This window comes from Eleutherodactylus coqui, chromosome 5 (genome assembly GCF_035609145.1).
Source record: "Eleutherodactylus coqui strain aEleCoq1 chromosome 5, aEleCoq1.hap1, whole genome shotgun sequence".
Classification (NCBI taxonomy): Eukaryota; Metazoa; Chordata; class Amphibia; order Anura; family Eleutherodactylidae; genus Eleutherodactylus; species Eleutherodactylus coqui.
The window spans coordinates 273,646,997-273,655,598 of record NC_089841.1 but is presented as its reverse complement, the minus strand read 5'-3'; positions in this window follow the sequence as shown (position 1 = coordinate 273,655,598).

The following is an 8,602-nucleotide window of genomic DNA, read 5'->3' as shown; positions in this document are numbered from 1 at the left end:
GCAGCAGCACTTTCCCTCACTAACTCACACGGCATCTGTGGCGAACCGCGGGAGGGGCCGACTTTTATACTCGGGTGACATCTGATCGCCCCAGCCACTCACAGCAGGGGGGTGGTATAGGGCTTGAACGTCACAGGGGGAAGTTGTAATGCCTTCCCTGTCTTTCAATTGGCCAGAAAAGCGCGCTAACGTCTCAGAGAGGAAACTGAAAGTAACCGGAACATCGCGTGGTACTCGTCACGAGTAACGAGCATCCCGAACACCCTAATATTCGCACGAATATCAAGCTCGGACGAGTACGTTCGCTCATCTCTAATCATTATACAATTGATTGCAGATCTAATGGGTCTACCGGGGGATTTGTAGTGTCTTTGTGAATCTTAGGCAAACGATAGAATATAGGCATTCTCAGATCTTTGATATTAAGGATTCCTCTCATGGATGCGTCTTGAAATAGATCCATATCTGCATTCTTGATATGCTCTGTTGGATCTGATATAAGGGGAACATAATTGGTGGAATTTCTGAGGATTCGCATAGCTTTTTTTCAGGTAGTCCAGGCTACGTTCAGGGCTTGAATAACGATATCGCCACCTTTCATACCTTCTGACACGTCTTTTACGTTCTATTGTGAATAAAATACGGTTAGAAGAGATTTCCAAATCATTGCTTTCTTTTTTCCTACCATTTACATTTTACACAGCATTCATATTTCATCCAGATTTGCCCAGAAATAACAATGAAAGGAAATCTGAAGCTAAAATACTGATGCAGTTTTATCTGTAATCACCTGTATTATGGATGTTACAATGCGCCCATGTGAAGCTGGCCGAACAATTAGGACATTCTAACACCTACTATAATAGTTGCAGGATGCTGGGAGAGCCTCGCATTACAATGATTTGGCTATACATAGATCCACTCCTTGAATCATTGGAATATACAGCATGGAATCCCTCAGATCTACATCTAAAGATAATCAGGGAGGCGCTTCAACCAGTTAACTGGGGGGTGCCGCTAGGTGGTCAGAAAAAGTGGAATAAAATAAAATAAAATGGGACTTACCCGGTGTATGGTGGAGACCCCTGTGGAGAGGAGTCCCACCAACACCTCCTTGTCCAAGTTTGCTTATCAGACCTCTAAGGGGTCTTATTCCTCTGGTGTCGACCAGGTTCCTGGGTTGTTGGAGTCTGCTGCAGAGCTTCTGTGTCCAATATTAGATTGGACCCACGATAACGTGATGAAGGTTATAAAAACTGAAAAAATGCTCTTGCGCTGCCTCAACAAACAACCGAGCTTGACAATATGATATTGTTTAAAAAGATTTATTAGAGTACAACGCGTTTCGTCGCGTAAAAGCGACTTTATCAAGTACATATGTACATTGGGTCAGGAAAGTCTTCAGACCTCATTCTGCACTCAGTACCCCATAATGACAAAGTGACAACAGAATGTTAGTTCTCAATTTTTTTTTTTTGAAATTTACAAAGATTTCTAACATTTCGCATTGACATAAGGCCCAATGTCCACGGCACGCACGGATTCCACTGCTGAATCCCGCAGCTGAATCAAGCTGTGCCCGCAGACATGGGGAGAAAGAAATGTTCTCTTACCTGTCCGTCTCCAGCGCAGATCTCCTATGCGCAGGCCAGATCTTCTTTCTTCAGCATGGCGGATGTGTCCGGATGTGCCGGCGATGTGCCGGACGCCAGCGCAGTTCTTCTTTTTTTTTTTTTTCTTTAATGTCCTGCTTTCCCACGATCTGTGGCACAGCCACAATGACAGTTTTGGTGTGCCGCGGCTATGACTGCTTCCATTGACTTCAATGGAAGCCATTTCACAGGCTCCGCAGACAAAAATGGAGCATACAGTGATTTTTTTTTTTTTTTTTTTTTTCCGTGCGTGTGATCCACACACCAGGACAAAAATCACATCTTCATGCTATAAATTGCCTTGCGGATGCTACTGCATCTCTATGGGCTTCTAGAGCTGCGGATCTCCCACACGGGAGACACGCATGGATTTTATAATTAAAATCCACACATGGACATTGGGCCTGAGTATTCTCACCTGAATTCAATACCTAGCTGAAGCACTTTTAGCAGCGATTACTGTCTCCAGTCTTGGGTAAGATGCTACAAGGTTTTCACCCCTGGACTTGGGGATTTTCTTCCCTCTGTCAGGTTGGATTAGGGTCGTCTATAGACCATTTTCAGGTCTCTCTAGAGATATGAGATTGAGTTTGAGTCAGGGCTTTAGCTGGACCACTCAAGAACATTCACAAAGTTGTCCCTAAGCCCCTCCTATGCTGTCTAGGCTGTGGTCTTCTATTGTCTGGCTGACTGCATATCTTTGGGGCTTATGGCCATTGCGCCTGCCCTACGGCGATTGTGCCTGCCTTATGGCGATCGTGCCTATGGCGTCCGTGTCTGCTTTGCAGACCTTCAGGTGTTGTATTTTTGGCTTTTTCAGTGAGGAGGTGGGGTGGGAGGCTGGAAAAGCCGGGAGCAGTGCACTGAGCTCCCGCCCCCTCTCTACCCCCTCTCCGCCCCTCTGCAGTATTTGCAATGAGAGGAGGCGGAACAGGGCGGAGCTAAGTTTTGGGATTTAACTCCACCCCGTCCCGCCTCTCCTCATTGAAAATAGTGTAGGGGGGTGGACGGAGGTCAGAGCACTGCTCCTGGCTCTTCCAGCCTCCTCCACCTGCAGAGAGAGACGCCGTATATCGTCTGGGCGTGAAAACCCAGCCGATATACGGTCGTCTGAATGCAGCCTTAAGGCTGTGGTCCTAGGGTCATTGTCCTGTTGGAAGGTGAACCTTCTGCCAAGTCTAATTGAGGTCCCTGGTGCTCAAGATAGGTGTTGTTTTTTTTTTAAAGAATATCTCTGTGTAACGCCCCAATGAACTTACTGTCCATATGGCCGGAAGTCTAGTCCTTGTCACATGACACCAAGACCCTAACTGGATACTCGGGGTAATATGCCACAGAAATAACGGAGTCTAGTCCAGAAATACTTTAGTAATCTGAGAGTGTGCAGATTTACAAACTTTGAAATTTGCAGTAGCAGCTTGAATACACAGTTCTATGTAAACGTATTTGCAGAAAGTACACCAACATGCAGCACTAAACAGACAATTTGAGTACAACGAGAAGATACAGCAGTATTGAATTGAAGATACTCTGACTTCAATGCTCTTTCACTTCCTTTCCTGGAGATTGATTAATTAGACAATTTCCCACTAGTGGATATAGATGAATAATAGAGATGAGCGAGCATACTCGTCCGAGCTTGATGCTCGTTTGAGTATTAGGGTACTCGAGATGCTCGTTACTCGAGACGAACACCACGCGGTGTTTGAGTCGCTTCCATTTTCTTCCCAGAAAATTTTGCGCCGTTTTCTGGCCAATAGAAACACAGAGAAGGCATTACAACTTCTTCCTGTGAAGTTCCAGCCCTATCCCACCCCCCTGCAGTGAGTGGCTGGGGAGATCAGATGACACCAGAGTATTTAAAGTGGGGCCGGCCGCGGCTCGTCACAGATGCACCCTGAGAGACATTAGAGATAGTGCCGTCCTGCTGTAGCTGCTATAGGGAGAGTGTTAGGCTGTTATCTTCGTCTTCAAGAACCCCAACGGTCCTTCTTAGGGCCACATCTGACCGTGTGCAGTACTGTTGAGGCTGCTTTTAGCAGTTTTGCACAATTTTTTTTTTTTTTTTTGTATCAGGCGTGCAGACCATAGCGTCCTCAGTCTGCAGTCATTTTACTGAGTATAGGGGCAGTACTGGTGAGGCAGGGACAGTGGTACAGGGAAAGAGGTATACTGGCTATATAGGCAGTGGGCTTTTTCAAAAAAATTGGAAAAAAAATCTTTGGGCTGCCTGTGACCGTGTTCAGTTTACTGCGTGTGTGCTGGGGGTAGAAGTCGCTAATTAATACCCAGCCTTGCGCATAATTTTTTCTGGCTGCACTGTGCTTTCAATAACCACAGTCATCCTCCCACTGGGAAATCCATATACAGGCTATACAGGCAGTGGGCTTTTTCCCAAACATTGGAAAAAAAATACTATATTTGGGCTGCCTGTGACCGTCTTCAGTTTACTGCGTGTCTGCTGGGGGTAGTAGTCGCTAATTAATACCCAGCCTTGCGCATAATTTTTTTCTGGCTGCACTGTGCTTTCAATAACCACAGTCATCCTCCAACAGGGAGATCCATATACAGGTTATATAGGCAGTGGGCTTTTTCCCAAAAATTAAAAAAAAATACTATATTTGGGCTGCCTGTGACCGTCTTCAGTTTACTGCGTGTCTGCTGGGGGTAGTAGTCGCTCATTATTACCTAGCTAAGCGTTACAGCAGGCTTGCGCATAATTGTTTCCTGGCTCTGCTGTGTCCGTTACATGATCGCCGTCATCCCGCCAGAGGGAAAGAGTATACATATATACGCTACATACGGTGTCTGTCTGGTTTTTCACCTCGCCATTTTAAAAAATTGAAGCAAAATACTTAAGGCCTACCACTGGCCTTTGGCCACTTGACTGGTTCTGCCCTGTGAATTCCAGTAGCTCAGTCATACGCACCTAGGTCTCACTACAGGCTTGCGTATAATTGTTTCCTGGCTCTGCTGTGCGCTCTGTAAGCGAAGTCAGCCTCCAACTACAGGCCAATAAGCGGCACATTTAATTACAGCGTTCTGTTTCTGCTCTACTCGTAATACACCATGCTGAGGGGTAGGGGTAGGCCTAGAGGACGTGGAGGCCCAAGTCAGGGTGTGGGCACAGGCCGAGCTCCTGGTCCAGGTGTATCGCAGCCGACTGCTGCGGGATTAGAAGAGAGGCAAGTTTCTGGGGTCCCCAGACTCACAATTAATGGGTCCACGCGGTAGACCTTTATTAGAAACTGAGCAGTGTGAGCAGGTCCTGTCGTGGATGGCAGAAAGGGCATCCAGCAATCTATCGACCACCCAGTCTTCTACGCCGTCCACAGCTGCAACTCTGAATCCTCTGGCTGCTGCTCCTCCTTCCTCCCAGCCTCCTCACTCCATGAAAATGACACATTCTGAGGAGCAGGCAGACTCCCAGGAACTGTTCTCGGGCTCCTGCCCAGATTGGGCAGCAATGAAGCTGATGACAAAGAATGGGTTCCAGTGACCCGTGTTTGGACTGTGATGAATGTAAGATGTGTGATGTAGATATTTACTGGGGATTGAAGTGGTTTTTTCTCCCTCTGCATGGGACTTTGCTTGTTTGTGATGTGGATGGGCAGACTGTGGAGTTTGAACGAAAGTGTGAAGAAAGACGCAATCGGCCAGTATCAAAGGGGTGGAGCTAGATGATGTAAATGTACGTAATGGGAGGGGTTGAGAATCTTGAGCAGCTAGTAAAAGTTTTTTGTTTCCTCAAATTTGATGAGACATTGCAGGCAGGATCAGATTAATAATGAATTTGCTTGAAGAATATCACGTTCCAAATATTAATAGTTGTTTGTAGATTATTCTGCCCTGATGTAATTCATGTCTCTGTTATTGGCACTGATATCTTACTGGCCTTATCTGCATCCATCAAATTCTCGTGGGATGGATCGGTACGGGTTGAGACCTCAGGTACCGGTTCAGAAGAGTCTTGTAAACTAACTGCTCCAACAAACACCCCTCTTTTTCCAGTCCAGAAAAGACGCTAAAGGGTCAGCCAGACATCTACCGCATGTAGGTGCTGTGCGCTGATGAGGTGTCAGTCAGATACCTACCACATGTAGGCGCTGTGTGCTGTCGGCGCTGTGTGATGTAGGTGCTGTGCGCTGATGAGGTGTCAGTCAGATACCTACCACATGTAGGTGCTGTGTGCTGATGATCTGGAAGCCTGCCAACAAGCCACAATTACACTGTAAATTTTTCTTGCAGAAAATGTCTGTAAAGCCTCTAAAGACAAACTCCAGTTCTGCAAAACAAAGGTTGTTTCCCTGGGTCATTGCTTAGCCCAAAGAACTGGACATCTGACATAGGAACAAAAGGCTGCTGTCCCGGCCATACCTGTATCTACATCTGTTGCCAAACTCCGCACCTTTCTGGGCCTTGTTTCATACTGCCGCCCATGGATCCACTCGGTTTCCTTTCTTATGCAACCACTCTATGACTGTCTTTCAATTATTCTTTTCTCTCTCACCTCTGAAGCAGCTCCCTCATGTGTTTGTGCCGTGGCAGCAGTACAGGCAATGGTTGACAAACCTTCTGAGTTGGTATTGGACTACACCCCCCCATTCCTTAGTGGTCCTCACCCCTCATGTCATTCGGAGCATACTCACGCAAGTGCAACCCAAGCACTTATCTCTGGCCTGTCAGATCCGGCTACAATGTGCTCTTTTGAACCTGGCTACTCTTCTTTCAATTGAGTATCCTGGTTCACAGGGGGGAGGAGAAGGCATAGGTGATCTAGGTATTGCAGATCAGCTATTTTTAAATTGTTTGCAACAAGGTTCGGATCTATTTGAAATAGAATATCAGCATGATTGTTTAGCAGTGATGCAACAAGAAAATGTAAGTTTTAAGAGGTTACTGAAAGCCCTTGTTAACAATGCATACTTTGAGTTGTTTTTTATAGATGGTCCCAGGGTGAGGATGGACGACTCCACCCTGGATATGCAGTGGTCACACAACAAGATGTCCTAAAAGCAGAATGCCTCCGCATGTCTCAGCACAAGAAGCGGAACTGAAGGCCCTCACTGAGGCGTGTAGAGTGGCGAGAGGTAAGACGGGTCCACGCGGTAGACCTTTATTAGAAACTGAGCAGTGTGAGCAGGTCCTGTCGTGGATGGCAGAAAGTGCATCCAGCAATCTATCGACCACCCAGTCTTCTACGCCGTCCACAGCTGCAACTCTGAATCCTCTGGCTGCTGCTCCTCCTTCCTCCCAGCCTCCTCACTCCATGAAAATGACACATTCTGAGGAGCAGGCAGACTCCCAGGAACTGTTCTCGGGCTCCTGTCCAGATTGGGCAGCAATGTTTCTTTTCCCACCGGAGGAGTTTGTCATGACCGATGCCCAACCTTTGGAAAGTTCGCGGGGGCTGGGGGATGAGGCTGGGGACTTCCGGCCACTGTCTCAAGAGCTTTCAGTGGGTGAGCAGGACGATGACGATGAGACACAGTTGTCTATCAGTGAGGTAGTAGTAAGGGCAGTAAGTCCGAGGGAGGAGCGCACAGAGGATTCGGAGGAAGAGCAGCTGGACGATGAGGTGACTGACCCCACCTGGTTTGCTAAGCCTACTGAGGACAGGTCTTCAGAGGGGGGGGCAAGTGCAGCAGCAGGGCAGGTTGGAAGAGGCAGTGCGGTGGCCAGGGGTAGAGGCAGGGCCAGACCGATTAATCCACCAACTGTTTCCCAAAGCGCCCCCTCGCGCCATGCCACCCTGCAGAGGCCGAGGTGCTCAAAGGTGTGGCAGTTTTTCACTGAGAGTGCAGACGACCGACGAACTGTGGTGTGCAAGGTTTGTCGCGCCAAGATCAGCCGGGGAGCCACCACCACCAGCCTCACCACCACCAGCATGCACAGGCATATGATGGCCAAGCACCCCACAAGGTGGGACGAAGGCAGTTCACCGCCTCCGGTTTGCACCACTGCCTCTCCCCCTGTGCCCCAACCTGCCACTGAGATCCAACCCCCCCTCTCAGGACACAGGCACGACCGTCTCCCGGCCTGCACCCACACGCTCACCTCCACTGTCCTCGGCCCCATCCAGCAATGTCTCTCAGCGCAGCGTCTAGCCGTCGCTAGCGCAACTGTTTGAGCGCAAGTACGCTGCCACGCACCCGCACGCTCAAGCGTTAAACGTGCACATAGCCAAACTGATCAGCCTGGAGATGCTGCCGTATAGGCTTGTGGAAACAGAGGCTTTCAAAAACATGATGGCGGCGGCGGCCCCGCGCTACTGAGTTCCCAGTCGCCACTACTTTTCCCGATGTGCCGTCCCAGCCCTGCACGACCACGTCTCCCGCAACATTGTACACGCCCTCACCAACGCGGTTACTGGCAAGGTCCACTTAATAACGGACACGTGGACAAGCACAGGTGGGCAGGGCCACTATATCTCCCTGACGGCACATTGGGTGAATTTAGTGGAGGCTGGGACCGAGTCAGAGCCTGGGACCGCTCACGTCCTACCCACCCCCAGAATTGCGGGCCCCAGCTCGGTGCTGGTATCTGCGGCGGTGTATGCTTCCTCCACTAAAGCACCCTCCTCCTCCTACGCAATCTCTGTCTCGCAATCAAGATGTGTCAGCAGCAGCACGTCACCAGCAGTCGGTGTCGCGCGGCGTGGCAGCACAGCGGTGGGCAAGCGTCAGCAGGCCGTGCTGAAACTACTCAGCTTAGAAGATAAGAGGCACACGGCCCACGAACTGCTGCAGGGTCTGACAGAGCAGACCGACCGCTGGCTTTCGCCGCTGAGCCTCCAACCGGGCATGGTCATGTGTGACAACGGCCGTAACCTGGTGGCGGCTCGGCAGCTCGGCAGCCTCACGCACGTGCCATGCCTGGCCCACGTCTTTAATTTGGTGGTTCAGCGCTTTCTGAAAAGCTACCCACGCTGGTCAGACCTGCTCGGAAAG